The sequence below is a fragment of the Dioscorea cayenensis genome, chromosome 12 (genome assembly GCF_009730915.1).
Source record: "Dioscorea cayenensis subsp. rotundata cultivar TDr96_F1 chromosome 12, TDr96_F1_v2_PseudoChromosome.rev07_lg8_w22 25.fasta, whole genome shotgun sequence".
Taxonomy (NCBI): domain Eukaryota; kingdom Viridiplantae; phylum Streptophyta; class Magnoliopsida; order Dioscoreales; family Dioscoreaceae; genus Dioscorea; species Dioscorea cayenensis.
The window spans coordinates 8,640,091-8,663,277 of record NC_052482.1 but is presented as its reverse complement, the minus strand read 5'-3'; the positions used below and the strand labels follow the sequence as shown (position 1 = coordinate 8,663,277).

General features: G+C 41.8%; 1 non-coding gene across 1 annotated transcript; it reads left to right on the top strand.

The window, feature by feature from the left end:
- Window positions 1-19,293: 19,293 nt before the first annotated feature.
- Window positions 19,294-19,400, top strand: LOC120274179. The gene has a single exon (XR_005540715.1). It is a non-coding gene; the product is annotated as a small nucleolar RNA R71 (small nucleolar RNA).
- The last annotated feature ends 3,787 nt before the right edge of the window (window positions 19,401-23,187 follow it).

The window sequence follows — 23,187 nt, the reverse complement described above, 5'->3', positions numbered from 1 at the left end:
AAGGGTGTCGAAGTAATAAAGTACCCGATAAGTTGGGTAGTCGAATCCGTAAGGAATAAGGGCTACTAGTACTAACTACTTCTCTGCTATCTAGCCTAATGATAAATAAGATAGTGTGGTGATCTAATGTGTGAAGAAATGAATGCCAGAGACGAATATACAAGGATAACATGGAGGGGGATCTCAATACAAAAAATGAGGTACTCGAGCAATGCTCCCCCCAGGATCTAACATGAAGTTCAAGACTTAATATATGCTTCTAAACCAAGCCTAATGAGTCATGGTAATCCAAGAACAATTGGTCCTTGTTTCCAAGCAACTAGCACTAGTCACCTACAAGGTCCCAATGGAGAAATCGCTTAATCTCAACAACTCATACCCGATATGACAGTAATGAGCTCTAGGGATACCTAAGAGTGAAACTGATTCCTAAAGATAGATCCAAAACCTATTTCCTGGCGAAGGATCCCTAACCCCCTACAAGGTCCCGTCAGAGAAATCTCTCAATCTCACACATCACACCAAAATATGGTTGCATATAGTCTAGGGAATATGGAGATAGGAAACACTCATCGGAGGGGAAAGGGGACACTTCACTATCTCATGACTCACCCTCTCAACCCTCTTTAACCTTGGAGTTCTAACTCTAATGGAGACCTCTCTCATCAAAGTAGCAAATCATGTATAGAGAATCAACCCCAAGGATCAATAAAACATGCAAGCAATGGGAACACTAGATTAAAACTAAAATCAACTTGGATTAAATAGAACCACAAAGCAAATCAATACAAAAGACAAGATCCATTCCCAAATACCTACTAGGGTTCTAGCAATCCATGGTGCAAGTTACAAAACAAAGATAAATACAATGAAGAGCAACGTAAACCATAGAGAAAAACCCCCTTAAATTTGTGATGATTGGCCTTGATGGTAGTTCAATATCTTGAAGGATTTCTGATAAGTGCTTCAGTAGACAGATTTTTATATATGTTTTACATGCATTGAGCATCATTTTTATCATGGTTTATGTCTCATATTGTGTATTTGGTGTTCTTTTATGCATATAGGTTGTGAATGCCTTGAAGAGTAAAAAGGAAGCAAAGATAGGCTATAAAGACACAATGTTGGGAGTTCTTGTTCAATTAAAGGACCAAGACATGAGAGGAGTTCATAAACATGTAGATGTGTGCCAACTTCCAAGAAGATTCAAGTCAATTCACTAGTTGGAAGGGCACAAAGGTAGCCAAATCTTCATGTTCCTTCTCTTTGTGAAGATTGCAACACCTCTCAAAGATATGTCAATGAAGAAAAGTTTTATAGCCTACCACATGGACGTGTGCCCGGACATGTGGCCTTAAGAGAAGAGTGCTCGGATCGCGTTTTGTGAAATTACTGTAGTAATTTTACTGTAAAATTACTGTTCACACGCCCGCGCGGAAATTTCACACGGGCGCGTGAGGGCGCGTGATAGGCGCGGTTTTGGGCTTTAAATACGCCGTTTGCCGTATTTTGAGGGGACTTTTGGTGAGGGTTTTGGCGAGCACTTTGAAGGCAAGCCGGCTAAGGTTTTGGACGAGGTCTTTGGCGATATTGGGGGTTGTCCATCACCAATATTTATCGATGTTCTCTCCGTCATAGCATAGAGGGAGTTTTCGGCGACTTAGCTTCGGAGAAGGATTCTTCAAGATGTTGGGCGACCCATCAAGGCCATCATCACGAATTTAAGGGGGTTTTACTTCATGGTTTTCATTGCTTTTCATTGTAATAATCATTGTTTTGTAATTTGCTCCATGGTGGGCTAAACCTTAGTAGGTATTTGGGCATGTGAACCCTAGGATCTATGTTTTTGTAATGATTTGCTTTATGTTTATATTAATCCGAGTTGATTTGAGTTTTAATCTTGTATTCTCATGTGAGCCCGCGGCCGATAGCCTCGCGCCCAGCCACGCGACCGCATGGCTGGGCCGCTCGGGCGCGGCTGGCGCTGGCAGCGGCCGGGCCAGCCACGCGCCCGCATGGCTAGCCCGCGCAGGCGCACGGCTGCTCGGTCGAGCCTAGCATGCGTTCACGTGGGCGCATGGCTTTCCTACATGCCCGCGTGGGCTAGAAAAAGGCCACTTGGCCCTGTTTTTCACCCGGCTCGCTGCTCATGCGCATGTGGTCCCAATTTTACTGTATTCATGCTGAACTGATGTTTTTAAGTGCTTTCTTCACAGATTATGGCACCACAGACCAAGAGTTTAGCCCAGAAATGTTCTCGCCATGATAGGGAGCCGACCCACCACCGGTAATCGAATTTCATGACCCCGTTCATTAGCAGCGGTTTGAGCGTCTCCAACACCTGAAGATTGGACAGTCGCGTTTTATCGACTGTGATGCACTAGAGGACATTGGTCTTGCTAAGGAGTTCAGAGCACTTGTTAGTGTTGGAGGTTGGGACCGTGTATTATCCATTCAGGAGCCTGTCAGGCGAGATATTACCTTGGAAGTTCTTGCCTCATTTTCTTTTGATAGTGACTTAATTGATATCAGTTTTGACGTTCCCAATGCCATTTGTTTCCGCATTTTTGGTCAGCCGCATAGTATGTCTTTGACCCAGTTCTCGACATATCTCGGATTATTCGATCAGACCTACGCTGATACTATCGAGTACACTGAGCTCCTCACCGATTATCCTTATAATCTCACTCCGTGCCAGGTCTTCCATGATCTATGTGGTGGTTATCAGTATTCCGCAGTTTAGTCTAAGGTCTCATTGCTTACTCGACCGGCGTACAGGTTCATCCATGCTGTTCTTAGTAGGTCCGTGACAGGTCGGGGGGATGGTACTGGTTCACTTCACAGGACAGATCTTTTGTACCTCCATTCCATGGTCTATGGAGTTCCTCTCCACTTAGGATATGTGCTTGCCGACTACTTTCGTCATCAGAGTGAGTACTTGCGATTAAGAGCATTGTTTGCAGGACCCTACATCACTCGTCTTATGTTCAAGATGGGTCTTATCCGTTCGGTTATAGGCGAGGAGAGAGTCAGTACTCCTCACCATTAGGTTTGGCCACTCTCCGTTAGATGGGCATTGTGAGACGTACAGGCTCGGGCGGTTATGCACTAGTAGAATTGTCATCTGGGGACAATGAGGAGCCTACTGAGGCCACAGAGGCACCACCTACAGCTGAGCCCATAGTCACTGAGGCAGCTCCGGCAGCATCAGCCGATCTTGAGTCATCTTCCCCTCGAGTTCACGAGCGTTTGGCTCGACTCGAGGCTGCCGTTGCTACCATCCTTGATAATTAGGCAAGGATTCTGGAGCATCTTGATCGTATTCAGCAGATTCATGACGAGGAGGTTTCATCCGCTTCTGTGCCAGCATCAGCACCAGCTCCAGATACTGACGTTTGAGCCGTCACACTCATGAGACTGTTATTTTAGTTTTTTGCTCTTAGTTGGTTTGTTAGTAGTATTTGGACTTTTGTACTCAGAAAGGCTTCACCTTCTGCGAGTTATCTTCTTGTCTTTCTGTTGTGCGAGTATATGCTCTATTGTGTTATTTATCTGAACTCGTATTGTCTTTTACATTTTTTGTTGAGCTTCACTGAACCCCTTATATTCCGTGCAGATGGCCTTGAGAGTAAGGTGGATGGTGTTTTAGTCATAGACATGATCATGTGATGTTGTCACATGGTCGTGTGAGCTTCACAACCCATACAACGAGCCCATGAGTGAGACTTTACCAAACGATTAATGAGGAGTTCAGGGGAGTATTGTTTAAATTGCATTCCCACGCACATTATGCCTCCATTGTTTTTATTTTTATTGTGCTTGCATGCGTATATTGAGGACAATGTACATCTTAAGTGTGGGGGAGGGTTCACCTTATACATGACTTTTACTTGTGTTTTTATGAGCATGCTCTTGTTGCCAATGAGGTTATAAACATGGATTTTATCATGCTCAGTTTTCATCCAATCTTATTGAATATTTTTGTCCGATTGCTCTTTGTGCACTTTTCTCGCTCATTAGACCTATGAAGACTTAAGTTCATTATGTTTGGGACTTTAGTGTGCTAGTTTTTATTTGGAAAAAAATCAGAAAAATTTGAAAAAAAAAGAATTGGAAATTGTTTGTTGTTTGTACATAGGGGGTGGAAAGAGCTACCACCCATGATGTATGTAGCTACTCTCATAAGTCGGATACTTGTTATGCCCTAATGAGAGAAAGAGCTATCTCATGGGATGTGTGAAAGCTACCATCCTTGGTAGAAAGAGATACCACCTCTAAAGTGTGAAAGCCACTCGGGAGGCATCTTGGGAAAGGGCTACCTTGGAGGTTGTGTGAAGCTACTACCTATTCTTTGTGTTTATAAATAAGTCCCATGTTAATAAGAACTTGGTAGTGGACATAGTGTTGACATGAGTTGAGTCTTTCACACACACACACGCACTCGTATTTTATCACTTTCAATTTTTATCGGATTGTTTGCTAGAGCATTGATTGTTTTGTCTAGTGTTTTGACTTTCTCCATGAATGTAGAATTTTATTCTTGTAATCTTTTGGTGAACCTAAGGCCAAGCACTTCTCTTTTCTTTCCATGAGTTTAATGTTTAATTTTGCTTGAGGACAAGCAAAGACTTAAGTGTTGGGGAGTTTGATAAGTGCTTGAGTAGACATATTTTTATATATGGTTTACATACATTGAGCATCGTTTTTACCATGGTTTATGTCTCATATTGTGTATTTGGTGTTCTTTTATCAATATAGGTTGTGAATGCCTTGAAGAGTAAAAAGGAAGCAAAGATAGGCTATAAAGGCATAATGTTGGGAGTTCTTGTTCAATTCAAGGACCAAGACATGAGAGGAGTTCATAAACATGGAGATGTGTGCCAACTTCCAAGAAGATTCAAGTCAATTCACTAGTTGGAAGGGCACAAAGGCATCCACATCTTCATGTTCCTTCTCTTTGTGAATATTGCAAGACCTCTCAAAGATATGTCGACGAAGAAAAGTTTTATAGCCTACCACTTGGACGTGTGCCCGGACATGTAGCCTCAAGAGAAGAGTGTTCGGATTGTGTTTTGTGAAAAGTACTGTAGCAATAGCAATGCAGCAATTTTAATGTAGAAGTACTGTAGCAAAATTACTGTTCACACGCCCGGGTGGAAATTCCTGCAACGCACGCGGCCGCGTGGAAAATCCACACGGGCGCGTGAGGGCACATGACAGGCGCGGTTTTGGGCTTTAAATAGGCCATTTGTCGTATTTTGAGGGGACTTTTGGCGAGGGCTTTGGCGAGCACTTTGAACGCAAGGCTGCTAGGGTTTTGGAGGAGGTCTTTGGCGATATTGGGGGGCATCCATCACCAACTTTGATCGATCTTCTATCCGTCATAGCATAGAGGGAGCCTTCGGCGACCTAGCTTCGGAGAAGGATTCTTCAAGACGTTGGGCGACCCATCAAGGCCATCATCACGAATTTAAGGGGGTTTTACTTCATGGTTTTCATTGCTTTTCATTGTAATAATCATTGTTTTGTAATTTGCTCCATGGAGGGCTAAACCTTAGTAGATATTTGGACATGTGAACCCTAGGATCTATGATTTTGTAATGATTTGCTTTATGTTTCTATTAATCCGAGTTGATTTGAGTTTTAATATTGTATTCTCATTGCTTGCTTGTTTAATTAATAATCCTTGTGGTTGATTGGATTTGCATGATTTGTTTCTTTGATGTGAGAGAGGTCTCCATTAGAGTTATAACTTCAAGGTTAAAGAGGGTTGAGAGGGTGAGTCATGAGATAGTGGAGTGTCCCCTCTCCCTTCCGATTGAGTGTTTCCTATCTCCGCATTTCCTAAACTCTATGCAACCATATTTGGTGTGAGGCGTGAGATTGAGAGATTTCTCCGGCGGGACCTTGTAGGGGGTTAGAGATCCTTCGCCGGGAATTAGGGTTGGATCTATCTTTAGGAATCGGTTTCACTCTTAGGTGTCCCTAGAGCGTATTGCGGTCATATGGGGTGTGAGGTGCTGAGATTGAGCGATTTCTCCACCGGGACCTTGTAGGAGACTAGTACCGGTGGCTTGGAGGCAAGGGCCGATTGTTCTTGGATTACCTCGACTCATTAAACTCGGTTTAGAAGCATTTAGCGAATCGTGAGTTTCATGTTAGATCCTAGGGGGAGCATTGCCCGGGTACCTCATCTTTATTGATTGAAATCTCCTTTACTTGTTTTCTTGCTTGTTTGCTCGCTTATTAATTCTCTTGCAGTTAGTTCATTTCATCATATCCATTGATTTCGACTAAAAAACTAAGAATCGGTTAATACTAATACTTCCGTTCCCTGTGGATTCGACTACCCACTCACCGGGGTAATTATTACTTCGACACCCGTGCACTTGCAGTTTACACGCATATTCGGAAGTGTCAATTCCTCTCCTAAGCTAGGTCGTCGGTGGCTTCCCAAGTGCTATGACGGGGAAAGAAACTATGAAAGTGGGTGAAGAACACCCTCCAAATTGGCAAAGACCTTCTCTCTAAATGCTAGCCGTCTTACCCCTCAAGAGCCGTACAAAAGATGTCAAAGAATAGGGCAACAGGGCTATTTACAAGCACAAATCGTGTCTGTCACATGCCTCCATGCACCCATGTGGATTTCTCATGCACCTGCGTGGCTTGCAGGTTTTTCCAAGCGGTCACATGAATAGTAATTCTGCTATAATAGTGCAACAGTATATGCTACAATGTTTTTGCTACAGTGCTTAGCTATAGTACTCTTCACAACCGTGGTCCAAACACTCTTTTCTTGAAGACACATCCAAGTGGTAGGTTATAAGACTTTTCTTCATCGATGCATCCTTGAAAGGTCTTGCAATCTTTACAAAGAGAAGGAACATGAAGATGTGACTGCCTTTGTGCCTTTCCATCTAATAAATTGGCTTGAATCTCCTTGAAAGTTGGCACACATCTCCACATTCATGAACTCCTCTCATATCCTGGTCTTTGAATTGAACAAGAGCCCCCAACATTGTGTCTTTATAGCCTATCTTTGCTTCCTTTGACTCTTCAAGGCATTCACAACCTAATTGCACAAAAGAACATAAAATATACAATACGAGACATAAACCATGGTAAAAATGATGCTCAATACATGTAAAACATATAGAAAAATATGTTTACTCATGCACTTATCAACTAGATAATACTAGTACTAATTATATCTCCATTAGCTAACCAACAATCAACAATCAATAGCCAAATTCAAAAGAAAATTAAAGATAAAAGACCAAATCAAGGGTGATAAGGAAAAGTAACAATGGGAGAAAATGGTGCACGGATATGATTTAACTTGGGATTTTAGGTATTAAAGTAATTACAATTCAATATAGATCAACCCTAGCTTTATTTGACAGAGGGATTTCAAACATACACCGATTGCTCTCTCAAGACTCCCCAATGCCTAATCCCATGTTACAGTAGGAATGAATCTTTTCTAAACATACTTTCATATCATTGAATAGAGATCTAGGAAACTCTAAAAGGATTCGGAGCTTTTGCTACATGACTCCAGTTCGGAGAAATCACAAGTAGCCTATCTCTAGCTTTCTCTCTGGATTCCCTTCATCTTTAGATTATCTCTCATGATAAATCTCTTGATCTCAGTCAGGAAATCAATATGAAATAGCCATTCTCATTAAACTAGATCAACAATAAAGAGACAAAGATGAACCTAAAACGCCGAAGGTAATCTAAATTAAAAGGAATAAAATAAAGTCATCCAAAGCTACATCAATCTTGACATCCAAGGAAGTTAGCTGATGTGTTCTCCGCAAGTGCACGGGTCGCACATAAGTAGTAAAGTGGTACCCCATGAGGGATAGGGTTGTTGAACCACAGGGACTGGACTCAAAGTACTAATTGATCTTCTAATCTCTAGCAGGTAAATAATCGTTGGTAACTAGATTTTAAAGAAAGGATGACAGGTAAGGGCTAAAACGAGACTATGTGAGAAACACTGAGATAGAGTAGGTGGAATTGTACAATCTAATATTTTAACAACAAGAGAGCAATATCCCGGGATGATTCCTATGAGCTATCATATGTTGACTGACCTGTAATGCCTACCAAGTATATTCTATGTTCTTGAGTGTGCTCAAAAGCAATGTTGCATCTATGGTTCTCAAATACACCAAGGTCTGCTAGGGTAACTTTGCAACTCAAACACATTAAGTTTTGCAATCACAATAAGCAACCACAACTATGGTCATCCATACACTAAGTTTTACCAAAGCATCTGTGCCCATCAAACACATCAAGTTATGCAAACATCATTAAGCACAAGAAACCAAAAGAATTAGGTAGATCATTAGAAGAAAGCATTCAAAACATACAAAGCATCAAAGTTCAACATCCCGGGGTACTATGGACTGCTAGCCCCTGAGGGATGGGTACAACATGGAGAAAATAACTATAGATCTAAAGAAAGAAGATAAAACTCCTTTCTCTTCAAGATCGCCTCCAATGTTGAGCTCCATTGCTAGCCCCACTTGTCTTGTACCTTCACTATTCACTCTTTAGTACCAAAGTTCAGTCCGGCCCCAGAAATGTGAAGAGGAAGACCATGGCAGCCGTCCCCAAAGAGGAGAAAGGGTGAAGAGAATATCTCCCAAAGAATGCCCTAGATCTGACTTAAAAAGCACTTTCCGAGCATGACACCCTCGTGTAGTAGGGTATGTCGTGCCTGGAAATTTTGTGATTCAATTGTTTAGACATTCAAGTGATTTTCAATGGGATTGGCATGACTTTGCGCAGGTTGTGTCGTGCCCGAAAAGTGCTTTTTAAGTCAGATCTAGAGAATTCTTTGGGAGATATTCTCTTCACCCTTTCTTGTTCTTCTTGGGGGCGGCTGCCATGGTCTTCCACTTCATATTTCTGGGGCCGGAATAAAATTTGGTGCTAGAGCGCGAGTAGTGGAGGCACAAGACAAGTGGGGCTAGCAATGGAGCCCAACATTGGAGGCGACCTTCTTTCTTTATATCTGTAGTTATTTTCTCGATGTTGTACCCATCCCTCGAGGGCTAACCGTCCATGGTGCTCCGGGATGTTGAACTTTGATGCTTTGTATGTTTTCAATGTTTTCTTCTAATGATCTACGGAGTTCTTTTGGTTTCTTGTGTTTAATGATGTGTTTGCATAACTTGATGTGTTTGATGTGCACAGATGCTTTGGTAAAACTTAGTGTATGGATGACCATAGTTGTGATTGCTTATTGTGATTGCAAAACTTGATGTGTTTGAGATGCACAATTACCCTAGAAAACCTTGGTGTTTTTGAGAACCATAGATGCAACATTTCTTTTGAGCACACGCAAGAACCATAGAATGTATCTAGTAGGCATTAGAGGTCAGTCAGCATACGATAGCTCATAGGAATCGTCTCGGGGAATTACTCTCTTGTTGTTAAAATAATAGATTCTACAATTCAACCTACTTTGTCTCTGCATCTCTCACCTAGTCTAGTTTTAGGCCTTAACTGTCATCCTTCCTTCCTTTAAATCTAGTTACCAACCATTATTTACCGGTTATAGATTAGAATATCAATTAGTACTTTGAGTCCAGTCCCTATGGTTTGACAACCCTACCCTTCACGGGGTACCACTTTACTACTTGTGTGCGACCCGTGCACTTACGGAGAACTCATCAAGTTTTTGGGTCGTTGCCATAGACTGCCAACTCTTAGGAACGTTAGGATTCTAGTGGTCTAGCCATTTATCTTTTATGTATATATATTTATTTTTATTTTGTTTTGTGTTTAGTTACCTAATTTTTTAATTATTATTCATCACTTATTTCAGGAAGGTCAAACAATGGACAATTTGTGTGCAACCTTGGAAGATCAAGGCTGGTTTAAAAAATTCCTTGAAACTCCTGTATTTTATGAGGCACCTCTACAGTGTCAAAGTACAATGAATTTTTGTGATGGGATATCATTGAAGGACTTGGAAGATTCAGAGGTGTTTCAAAAAGTCCTTGAAAATCTTGCATTATATAAGGCACTTCATCAAAGGTATGGCACAACCAATGAAGAAGATGGGCTATTACTGTGGGAATTAGAAGATTGGTATTGGACTCAGAAATTTTTTATAACTCTTCCACCCTATGAAGCACCTCCACTCACAAATTCAAATTTGTTGATTCCATCTGGAAATTCTATCATGGATAGTTAGAAATATTTCAGATAGGATGATGATTTAAATCAAGATGAAGCTTTGACTCCGGTTGAGACTTGGGACATGGAAGAATATGAGAGCTACAAAGTTTATATATAGAAATCAATAGAGGCCCTTCATGCGCCATATGATCATCATGAGATTGATATACCATAGGTGGAGGAACAACCTTTATAAATGCTCCTATTCTTGTTGAAACTCATGACGTGCAAGAAAGTGAATGGTACAATGACTATATTCAGAATTTGATGAAGACACTTCATGCACCATATGAGTCTCATGAGAATGTAGTTAATTCAGATCAATTGAGTTGGAGAAAACATCATGAGATTGATGTCATATAAGTGGAGGAATAGATTCTTCTAGAGAAAATACCTCCCCCAGATGAAGAGCATCGAGAGTTGATTACATCAATTTCGGAGCATACAATGCCAAACATTGTAGCCAGGGAGCATTGGGAGAAAAACAAATTTGAAGAGGTTGCAGACACATACTTAATTGACTTCGAACAAGTTTCTAATTTTGATGTGGATGAATGGGTTTATAGGAAGAGAGCACTTCAATAGTCGTGACGATGGTCTTGTGGAGAAGCCTCAACTCTTCCAAAGGTTCCCTTGCCCAGCCTAGGATAGACCTCGCCGGATCGATGCCGAAGATGGCTCTCCCACTAACATTCTTCCAAATGGAGCCCGATGTCGAGAGGTAGAACCTCTCCAAACTCTAGCCACTACCCTCTCTCAAGTTGGAGAAAAGGTGGAAAAAAAGATTCTAAAATCAGGGCTGAAATCGGCCTTAAATAGGGCTGGAATCGGCATCCACACGCCCCTGTGGATTATCCACACGGGCCTGTGGAAATTCCACACGGGCATGGATCATGTGCACACGCCTGTGTGGATTCTCTGAACTACACTTTTTCGGCCGGCTATGAACAGAACCTGCTACAGTAGTGACCCGAAACAGTCCCGAATCCATTTTTTCATCGAGGTTACGTAAATGGCCACAAGTTTTCATTGTAGATCACATAGCTTCTTCAATAAATGGTTTCGTTGGTGAAGATCTTGCTATTAATGCACAAGTTGGGATACTCGAATGTGATTGCCTTTGTGCCTCTCCAAATCATTGTGCTAACTTGGATACAAGGAGGTTGCACACATTCTTGCATTTTGAATCCAACTTATGACTTCGCGTTTGAACCTTCTCAAGATTTCCTCCAAATAGTGCGTTCACGACCTACATTTTCTTCTTTCTTTAACATTCGGCTTCACAACCCTATACGCTTGAAAGTAACATAAATGCACGCATATTAGTGCTAAAACTTGATAAAAGTAATGCTCATCACAATGAAAGAATAATTCGCATTCTTATCACACAAGCACCTATCAAACTCCCCACAATTAAGCTTTTGCTTGTCCTCAAGCAAAAATTAAAACATTGAAGTATATACGAAGGAAATATTGGAAGTGCTTGGCCTTAGGTTCATCAAAACATGCAAAGAGAGCATTCTATTAGTAATTGAAATTCAACACTAAATACGAAAAAAAACAATGCTCTAGCTAAAAACTTGAATAAAAAAGGATAACAAACCCGAAGTCGTGTAAGTGAGTGTAAACTCACTCAAGTCAATCCAAGGTATACTCCTGAAAGTTCGAAGTATAAGGGACTTATTTATTGATAAGTGCTTGTGCGATATGAATGTGGAGCGTTCATTCCTTATGTTGAGCATTACTTTTCTCAGGTTTTTACATTAATATGTGTGTTTTTATGTTACTTTTATGCAGGTAGGGTTGTGAGACCGAGTATGAAGGAAATAGGCCAATGTGGATCATAATGCACCTATTTTGGAGGAGATCTTGCTAAGGTTCAAACGCGAAGACATTGGTCAGGTGTGAGATGCTAGAGTGTGTGCCAACCTCCTCGTATTCGAGTGAGCACATTCATTTGGAGGGGCACAAAAGCAGTTACACTCGAGCATTCTGATTTATGCATACAAGAACAAGAGATCCACCAACGTGCACATCATTGAAGAGGCAAGTGATTCACGACGTAAACATGTGCCCGTTTGCGTTACCCAAATGAAAGTATGGAATTCGGGAGTGTGGAAATTATCCACGCCAGTGTACTGTAGCAGCCCAGCCGAGAAATCAGAGAAACAGAGAATCCACACGGGCATGTAGAAATTATCCACGCCCGTGTGGAAATTCCACAGGGGCGTGTGACATCATACACGGCCGTGTAGTCGCCCGATTCCAGCCCTATTTAAAGCTGATTTCAGCCCCGATTTTGGTATTCTTTTCTCCATCTTTTCCCCAACTTGTGAGAGGACTTCGGCTAAGGTTTCGAGGGGTATTAGCCAAGGTTTTGGAGAAGTTCTACGGCTCTGACATCGTGATTCCATTAGGAAGAAGGTTGGTAGGGGAGCTTCGATCGAGGCGTATCCTATACCGGACGAAGGAATCTTTGGACGACGAGTAGAGGACTCTCCACAAGACCATCGACACAACCATCGAGGTGGTTTCTTTATGGATTCATTGCTTTTACATTTAATGTCTTTGATTGTATTAAGCTCCATGAAGAGCTAAACCCCTAGTAGGTACTTGGATGATTGTGAACCCTAGGATGTATTCGTTTCATTGAACTTCTTTATTATGCTTTCAATAAATTGATGTTTATTGTGAGTTCCAACCTTTAATGCTTGATTGTATGAACATTTCCCCTAGAGTGACACTAGGGTTGAGAGTTCTTGTTGGTAACCTTGTGAGTGAGTGACACACCATGAGCGTTAGACAAAGCTAGGTTGGAGAGGGTTGAGAGGGTGAGTCGAGAGGTACAGGAGCGTCCCCTTTCCCCTTCGGCGTGATAGATTCTACCTCCATTCCTTGAGTTCTTTGCGGCCATAAAAGAGTGAGTGGTCTAAGGGATGAACCTCCGCTGGGGCCTAGTTGCGCGTGCAATGGAGTGAAGCGTTGAGAGGATCTTAGTATCTAGGGCTTAATTGTGGCTAGGGACCTTCCGCCTGGACCAAAGGGTTAGGTCTATATTTAGGAAGAGATTTATCACTTGGAATCCCTAGAGTTCATTGCAACTCTATGCGAGTGCGAGGTATTGAGATTGTTCGATTTCTCCTCCGGGACTATATATGTAAGGATTTCCACGACTCACCATTGCATTGATTAGGAAGCATAATAGAGAGTTCTTGAACTTTAAGCGATTATCCTAGGTGAAGCATTATCCGAGTACCCCATCTTTATCGATTGCCTTACCCTCTTCTTACTTTTGCTCTTTCACTTGTTGATTTTATTGTTGAGAATTGAATCAATTTCACACCTATCACAATTGTTCTTCCACATAGCTAAGAATCAAATTAAGTATTTTCACTCCCTACTCCCTGTGGATTCGACCCCGCTCACCGGGGATTATTACTTCGACAAGCCCGTGCACTTGCGGGATATAAGCAAGGGGAACTTGTCATTTATCTACAAAAAAAATAACATAAATAAAAAATAAAAAGAAGGTAGTAGCTTCACACATCCTTTAAGGTAGCCTTTCCAAAGCGGCCGCTAAGGTGGCTTTCACACTTTCGAGGTGGTAGCTCTTTCTACCAGATTGGTAGCATTCACTCATCCTATGAGATAGCTCTTTCTCTCATTTGGGCATAACTAGTATCCGACTTATGAGAGTAGCTTCATACTTCATAGCTGGTAGCTCTTTCCACCCAACAAGCACAACTAAAAAAAAATAAAACTATCTTGTTCTTTCTTTTCCTTTTTCCATTTTTTTGGAAACAGTTAACAAATGAAACAACTATAACTAGTCCCTTTAACATCAAATTTGTGTTTTCAAAAGATTTTAAAGAGTGAATGGTGAAACAAGTGTCAACCGGGCAAAAATTCCTAGAAATTCAAGCAAGAACTAGAGCATGAGAACATTCAATGATAAAAAATTATCCTAAACTCAAGAATATAATCATTGCTACTAAGGTGAATTGGCATTGCCTAAGTGAGCATGTATATCAATCAAAACTAATATAAAGGACATGTGCATTATGAAACTCCTCTCCACACTTAAGTTGTGCATTGTCCTCAATGTACACATGCACACTCACTCATGGTATACCAAACAAGAATATATGTCTGAGAAACAATCAAAACAATACTCCCTTAACTCTTAGTATTGTATTTGATGAAGCTAAATCCTTGGGAGTGTTGTTCCAACGGGTTGTGAAGCACACACGGCCAAGTGCCGAAGCACCATAGGCGTGTCCATGACTAGTTCTCAGTTCCCATACTGCCAAGACCATCTGCATGCATACACGAGGGGGTTCAGTGAAGCTCAATAAAACAAAAATAGCTCGAGTAAATAAAAGATGAAGTAATGAATACAACTCGAGACATCAAAACGACAATAAACTCAGAAGAAAAATCCTTTTTGAGTATACAAGTCCAAAATAAAATGCAAAGGCAAAGAAATGAAAAATAAAGTCAAATGTCGGTGTCGTCTGCTATCGGCTCTGTTGCTATTGGATACTCAAAAGGTGTAGGAGGATCAGGAGACGATGATGCTTGAGGACCTGGGGGAGTCTTCGGTATCAGACCAAATGATGAGACAATATCTCGCTCAAGAATCTACAGTAATGTGTCAAAACAATCTCTGTCCGTAGCACCCCTACTGCACTCTCGAGCCTCTCAAAGCAATCATAGGCTCGAGATGGTGAAAACATGCATACTGGAGATGGCTACTTTGCCAAAGGAGGTGCCTCGGTCTCCATAAGTGTTGACTGGGCTCGGTGGCAGGCTGAGAACCATCACCTAGATCATCCCCTCCCTCTACTACCTCTAGGGCAGGGATAATCCGAGCATACACCCGTGACTGGACTCTGTGGATCATCCCCATCAATCTCATCATCTCCAAGCTTAGGGGAGCAGGTACACTCGTCTTCTCGGCCCCACAAATCACGCCCAGGAGACCCATGCCAATAACTAGTCTCATAATGTAGTGACCTAAGAAGATCGCTTCCAATCTGACGTACTATCCCTGATGTCATATATACTCAATGACAATGTGCCCGAGATGAATCGGTGTCCTCTGAACCATCGAATACAGGTACAATAGCTCCTGCTGGCTCAAAACGCCAGTGCTATCATCACGGCCATTCACCGACCTGCTCAAAATGGCATGCAAATATCGATACGGCAGTCGAGAAAGGCACATGGCCTTGGACACCCGCGGCTCATACTGGCCCTGACCATACAATGCTCTGTGCGCTCTTTGTGGGGTCAAGGCTCCAGGGTAATCTGTAGGTAATTGGGCATACTCCTCAGTGTCTGTTAATGCCTCCTTGTACAAGCCGAGCTGACCTAAAAACTGAGTAATGCTCATGCTATGGTAATGCACAAAAGCTCTAAACTGAATGGCGTCAATGCTCTTAAATCGCACATAAGATCTCTCAAACTCAAACGATGATAGGACCTCAAGAGTAAGTGTACGAATAGCTGGCTCTTGAGCAACAGTAACTATCTCCAACCACCCAGTGAAATGAGATCCTCGACGTCATCTGCTAACTCATCTCCCTGCTATTTATCCCGCAGAATACTAGTGTATAGGAGGTGAGATTGCCCAAATCTCAACCTAGATAATCGCTCAAACCGCTCTTGATGCTCGGGAATAGCAAATCTTATGCTTTCGGGCTGAGGAGATGACTCACGCGGCTGTTTATGAGCTTGCTTCTTCGACCGAGGTGCCATAATTTGTAAAATTTTGAAAGAAAATCGATTAAATAAACTGCAAAAATTAGCACGGTTACATGGAATTTCCACACGCCCGTGTGGATCCACGAAGCATGAAAACCGCACGGCCGTGTCTCAAAAATCCAATAATACACAGTTTAATCATTTCTAATTTCTTTATAGGCATGCAAATACCATTTAAGTGTAGAAATGAAACAATATTATTCAATTTGCTTGACTAAAATCAAGCATTGGCAAAGAGAAGAAGGACATAGGGCTTACCGATGAGTTAAACTATAAAACTTGGAATCGGCCAGAAAAACTAATGAAAATCCTTCCAAAATGGTGGTACGAGATCGGGGAAGAGGCCAAGTGTGCTTTCAGATGAATTAGGAGTGTGAAAATGAAGGATATTGACGAGACTTTAAAAGAAACTCGCACCTCTTGACGTTCTGTACATCCGCACGGGCGTGTGGAAATTACCCACGCCCGTGAGCCTCCAAAGGAGAGCTTCACAGGGCAGACATATGCCCCTATACGATGTCGGGAAAATACACAATGTCTCTGAATGCATCCGTAACGGCGTGCGATAATTATCAACGCACGTGCTCCAGACCCACAGGAGCAACCGCACGCCCTTTTGGCTCCTCTGTCCAACCGAGAAAAATTCTCCATGTGTTTCACATGCATGTGGGGACATTTCGCAGGGGCTTGGATAATTACTTGGCAGTTCACAGGGGCAGACGCACACCCCTGTGTATTCTCTAGATGGAGCGGAGCTCTTCTGCAGAGATCCACACGGGCGTGCGGGGAATACCAACGCCCGTGCATTTGCCACAAGTTCGCCTACAGGGGCGAGTCCACGCCCCTATGTACTATCGGGAAAAATTGCCAACTCTATGTAAGAAACCACACGCTCGTGCGGGAATTATCTACGGGCGTGCGGTTTCACAGAGTCATTCACAGGGGTGTGTCTACGCCCCTTTGCCTTCCCTGGATGAGCTCATAGTGCAAATCCATGGGCGTGATCAAATTCCACATGCCCGTGTGTTTTCTTTGGATGCCTTAAAAACTCTACAGGCTCTACAGAAAATTCTTAAACATGTAAACACACTCAGAGCCTACTCTATTATGCAAATTATACCAGTAAAAACATGAGAAACTAGCTCGCATGACCAAAAACTTCGCCAAATACACATGAAAGAGCGATGGCATCAAAAATCCACTAGAAAACACACATCAATGCACTAAAACATATAGATACCAACACTCAACTCTTTATTCATGCAAACAATAAAGTTGTAGGTGAGAAAACAATAAACACTTGGGTTGCCTCCCAAGAAGTGCTTGTTTAACGTCAGTGAGCTTGATGTACCTTATCGTACCTCATGGGGGTTCATAGATGAAGGTTGCCCATTTACCAATAACTTGAAAGCATGATGAGCAAAGTCTCTTGAAGGTTGAGGAGGAGTTATCGGGTTAGGTACCACTTAACAAGGGGTCATCCAACTTGTTCGGTTCATGCACATCCCCAACAGCCTTGGGGCATTTCTTGTGGTGTCTCCTTGCCCTCTTCATCTTCCGGAGCAACTTCTTTATGACTCTCGGAGTAGATGGTACTTGTTCCTCCAGACTAAGCATCATTACTTCTTCATCGCCCACATCTTGGTCGAATAAACCCTCGCACGGGTACGGATTAAACATTTCCTGCATGTATTCATCAACAATTTTATCAGTAGTGTCAAGAAAGTAAAGAGTATCATTAAAGTCAAAAGAATGTCGCATGGCTTTGGTGAGGGGGCATGTGAGCTTATCATCTCCAATCCTCAGTGTCAACTCCCTGCCACACATGTTGATCAATGCCTTGGAAGTGGGCAAGAATGACCTCCCAAGTATCAACAAAAGATCCGCATCCTCATCGATGTCCAACAAGTATCAACAAAAGATCCGCATCCTCATCGATGCCCAACACCACAAAATCTACAGGAAATATATAGTTGTCAACTTTGAAAAGCACATCTTCAATGATGCCCCTAGGATGTCTCACTATTTGGTCCACCAATTGCAATGTCATCAGAGTAGGCCTAGGCTTTCCAAAGCCTAGCTTCTAAAAGAAGGAATATGGCATGGCGCTGATACTGGCTCCTGAGTCCGCCAATGCCATTTTCTTACCCAAGTTGCCAATGTTGCACAGAATGATGAAGGTTCCTGGGTTTTTCTTCTGGTTTGGTATATTCTTTTGCAAGACTGCCGAGCAACATGCATCTAGAATCAGGGAGGCACTCTCCTTCAATTTCCTCTTGCTGGTCAATAGGTCCTTCAAGAATTTTTCATGTTTAGGCAATTGGGACAATGCCTCAACAAAGGGAATATTGATGTGGAGTTGCTTGAGCAAACTCAAGAACTTATTGTACAGTTCATCCACTTTGTCATTCTTCAATCTAGAGAGATAAGGGATTCTTGGATTAAAAGGTGGGGCTACCACCTCCTTCTTTTTGCTTGCTTCTTCCTCAACCTCTATGACCTCGGTTGTATCTGCATTGGGTATCTCACTCGGAAGCCTACCCTCAACCTCACAACCACTTCTCAAAGTGATCGCTTTTACATGCTTTCTAGGATTGGTCTCAGTATTGCTTGGCAAGCTTCCTTGTGGTCTCCGATAGAGACTTCGCAATTTGCCCCACTTGATTCTCAAGATTGTGGAAGGAAACTGTGTGGTTGCGAAGTGTAGCCTGGACTGATTGAAACCTTGTATCTGACGATTGCACAAATTTAGTCAAAGCCTTCTCTAAATCAGTCATTCGGGTCTCCAAGCCTGAAACTCAGTTCTCCATGTTCGGGGCTTGTTGTTGTTGGAAACCCGACGTTGCCATGGCCTTTTGTGTTCCTTGGTTGCTCCACGGAAAATTAGGATGAGTCTTCCAACCTGGATTGTAGGTTTTGCTATATGGATTCCCTTGGTTCCTCATTGCATTACCTACGAAGTCAACTTTCTCCACTGAAGATACATCACCAATAGAGATCGGCCAATTTAATGGAGTATGTCCTCCACCGCACTCGGTGCAAGTAGTCACGGCCGCCACACTATTGGAAGTTAGAAGGTCTAACTTCTTGTTCAATGATTCCAATTGGGCCAGCAAAGAGATTACCGCATCTATTTCATGGAGCCCGGATACCTTTTTCATTTCCTGCTCATTCCATTGATAACAATTCATGGCCATGTCTTCCACTAACTGTCAGGCTTCTCCTGGGGTTTTACTCCCCATTGTACCTCCTATGGCGGCATTTACCAATTGCCTTGTACTCAGATTCAACGCATTGTAGAAGGTTTGGATAATCATCTATTTGGGAAATCCGTGTTGTGGGCATCTCCACAAAAGACCCTTGAAGCGCTCCCATGTCTCAAACAATGATTCCAACTCCATCTGTATAAACGATGATATCTCATTATGAAGCTTGGCGAACTTCCCAGGTGGAAAGTACCTAGCAAGAAAAGCTTCGACCATCTCATTCCAAGTCGTGATGGAGGCTTTGGGCAAGGAATGAAGCCACTACTTGGCTCTTTCCTTGAGAGAGAGTGGGAAAGAACTCAATCTAATAGCATCATCTGATACACCATTAATCTTCAGCATATCACAAACTTCCAAGAAGTTCTCTATATGGTTGTTTGGGTCCTCATCGGCCAAACAGTTGAACTATGCTGACTGCTGTATGATTTGGATGATTACCTGTTTTAGCTCAAAGTCAGAGTTGTGATCAGGAGTCGCACAATACTAAATTGTGTACACAAAACTGAGGGTCTAGCATAATTAGAAAGTGTCCTATGTTGCTCATTTTGTTCTGCCATATTACTGACGCATCAACTTCTATTTCAGCTTGATTAGAAGGTTTTTGCGCAGGTTCTTTTCCCCTTCTTCTGAGTGTACGTTCAAGTTCCGGATCTCCTTCAATCAATGTCAGAGGATTTCCTCAGGTCATAACCTGGAGCTGCACCAAAAGATAGAAAACAAATCAGAATGATGATAAAAAAAATAAGATGTGAAATAGAATGAATAAATGAATAGTGAAGAAAACAAAGTGCAAAGTATCTCTAAATGCCTACTCCCCGGCAACGACGCCAAAAACTTGACACGACCGAATATACGTGTAAACAGCAAGTGTACGGGTATCGAAGTAATAAATCCCAAGTGAGTGGGTATCGTATCCAGAGGGAGTAGGGAATAAAAATACTTAAATTGTTTCTTAACCAAGTGAAAGATGAATAGTGGTTTTGTTAACAAGATTTAATGCAAACAAGAATAAAGGAGACAAGAAAGAGAAGCACAAGTAAAGAGAAGGTAAGGTAATCTATATAAATGGGCTACTCGGATATTGTTATGGCTAGAATAATCATTTCAATTGCAGAAAATTATGCTTCATAATTAATGCATTAACGAGTCATGGAAATCTTTCAATACACGATAACAAATCTACGGTCAACTGTGACTAAATCTATACCATGTCCCGGAGGAGAAATCAAATGATCTCAACACCTCGCACTCGGATAGAATCGCATGGAGTTCTAGGGATTCCAAGTGATAAATTCTCTTCTTAGATATAGACCTAACACTTTGGTCCAGTTGGAAGGTCCCTAGTCACAATTAAGCCATATGTGCTAAAATCACTTCAACGCTTCACTCTATTGCCTCTGCAACTAAGCCCCAACGGAAGGTCATCCCTTAGCCCATTCACTCTAATATGACCGCAAAGAACTCAAGGAAAAGGAGGTAGGATAAATCACACTAGAGGGGAAAGGGGACGATTCGCTACCTCTCGACTCACCCTCTCAATCCTCTCCAATCTAGCTTTGTCTAACTCTCGTGGTGTGTCACGCACTCACAAGAGTTACCAATAAGAACTCTCAACCCTAGTGTTACTCTAAGGGAGTATTCATTCAATCAAATATTCAAGATTGGAACTCAAATAAAGCATTAATTAATGAAAGCATAATAAAAGGTTTAATAAAACAATACATCCTAGGGTTTACAAACCCAAGTACCCACTAGGGGGTTTAGCTCTCCATGGTGCTAGTTACAATCAACAATGAATCAAATGTAAAAGCAAGCAATCCATAGAAAACCCCATCGATACTCATGATGATGGTCTTGTGGAGAAGCCTCGACTCTTCCAAAGGTTCCTTTGTCCGGCCTAGGATACACCTCACTCGATAGATGCCAATGAAAGCTCTCCCACTAACCTTCTTCCAAATGAAGCATGATGTCGAGCCATAGAACCTCTCCAAATCCCTTGCCAATACCTCTCCAAACCCTAGCCGCCGCCCTCTCTCAAGTTGGGGAAAAGATGGAAAAAAAGGATTGTAAAATCGGGGCTGAAATCGGCCTTAAATAGGGCTTGAATCGGGCATTCACACGCCCCTGTGGATTCTCCACACGGGCCTGTGGAAATTCTCTCACGGGCATGGATCATGTCCACATGCCCATGTGGATTCTCTGAACTTCACTTTTTCGGCCGGGTGTGAACAGAACTTGCTACAGAACAACCCGAAATACTCCCGAATACATGTTTTCATCAAGGTAACGTAAATGAGCACACGTTTACATCGTAAATCGCCTTGCTTCTTCAATAAATGGCTTCGTTGGTGAAGATCATGCTATCAATACACAAGCCGGGATACTCGAATGTGATTGCCTTTGTGCTCCTCCAAATCATTGTGTTAACTTGAATACAAGAAGGTTGGCACACATTCTTGCATCTTGAACCCGACTTGTGACTTTCGCGTTTGAACCTTCTCAAGATTTCCTCCAAATAGTGTGTTCACGACCTACATCATCTTCTTTCTTTAACATTCAGCTTCACAATCCTATACGCATAAAAGTAACATAAATGCACAAATATTAGCGCTAAAACCTGATAAAAGTAATGCTCATCATAAGGAAAGAATACTTCTTATTCTTACCATACACCCACTTATCATGAACCTTCATTTGTAACAAGAGAATGCTCATGAAAACATGATAAGTGTTTGTGTGTTAAGAATACCAAGTATTCTTTCCTTACGATGAGCATTACTTTTATCAGGTTTAAATGCTAATACATGTTTATTTGTGTTCTTTCACGCATGTAGTATTGTAAAGCTAAGTATTAAGTTATAAGTGCTTGTGTGATAAGAATACAAAGTGTTTTTTCCTTATGATGAGCATTACTTTTATCGTGTTTTAACGCTAATATGTGTATATTTATGTTACATTCATGTAGATATGGTTGTGAGGCCGAATATTAGAGAAAGAAGCCAATGTGGATCGTAAATGCACCATTTGAAGGAAATCCTGAGAAGGTTCAAACGCGAAGACATAAGTCGGGTTCAAACTGCGGGAATGTACACCAACCTCCTCGTATTAAAGTTAGCACAATAATTTGGAGGGGCACAAGGGTAGTCACATTCAAGCATTCCGACTTGTGCATGTATAACAAGATCCCCACAAACATGTCAGTTATTGAAGAAGCAAAGCGATCTACAATGTAAATGATTGCTTCCCCACAAGTGTACGGGATCGCCAAATAATACCTCGTGTGAAGACCCGAGGATCGTATTCCACAGGGCTAAGAATCTCCTATTACTCATTCTCGAGCTATTATCTAGCCTAAGAACTCAAGTGAGGGAATTTACTCTACTAGGTGCAATTAAAACTAAAACAAGATTACCAACAAATTAGAGAGAACAAGCAATAAGCAAGCAAGAAACTCAATGTACTGCAGAGCAATATGGATGCGGATCCCCTTGAGGGGTTATTATGAAACATGTATGATGAATAAAAGATGCAAGGATAAAATGGACCATGAGATTCCAAGATTAGAACAACCCCAATTTCTGGGCGATTGAACCCTAATCCCATATGAAGATAGAAGATAGGAATTTCTTCCAAATCCACATTCCTATGATTGCATTAAGTACGAGGAAATCTCACTAAGGAGTAAGCCTACTCTTCTTCGCCTTAAACCTACATGGAGGGCTACCAAACACCAGATTTCTTGGTGTGATAATACAAGTATCCCCTTCTAATCCATTCAGGATCTAATACATGCGAGCAAGTCACATCTACATGCATCACTCATAAAAGAGCTATGGATTTCTCCTTAGTGTAGCACTTATCATGAAAACAATGGATTAAATCTCAAAATTACCCAAGCATGGAATTAACAAGTAATCATCCAAAATACATGATAAAACACCCCTAGGTGCACCAA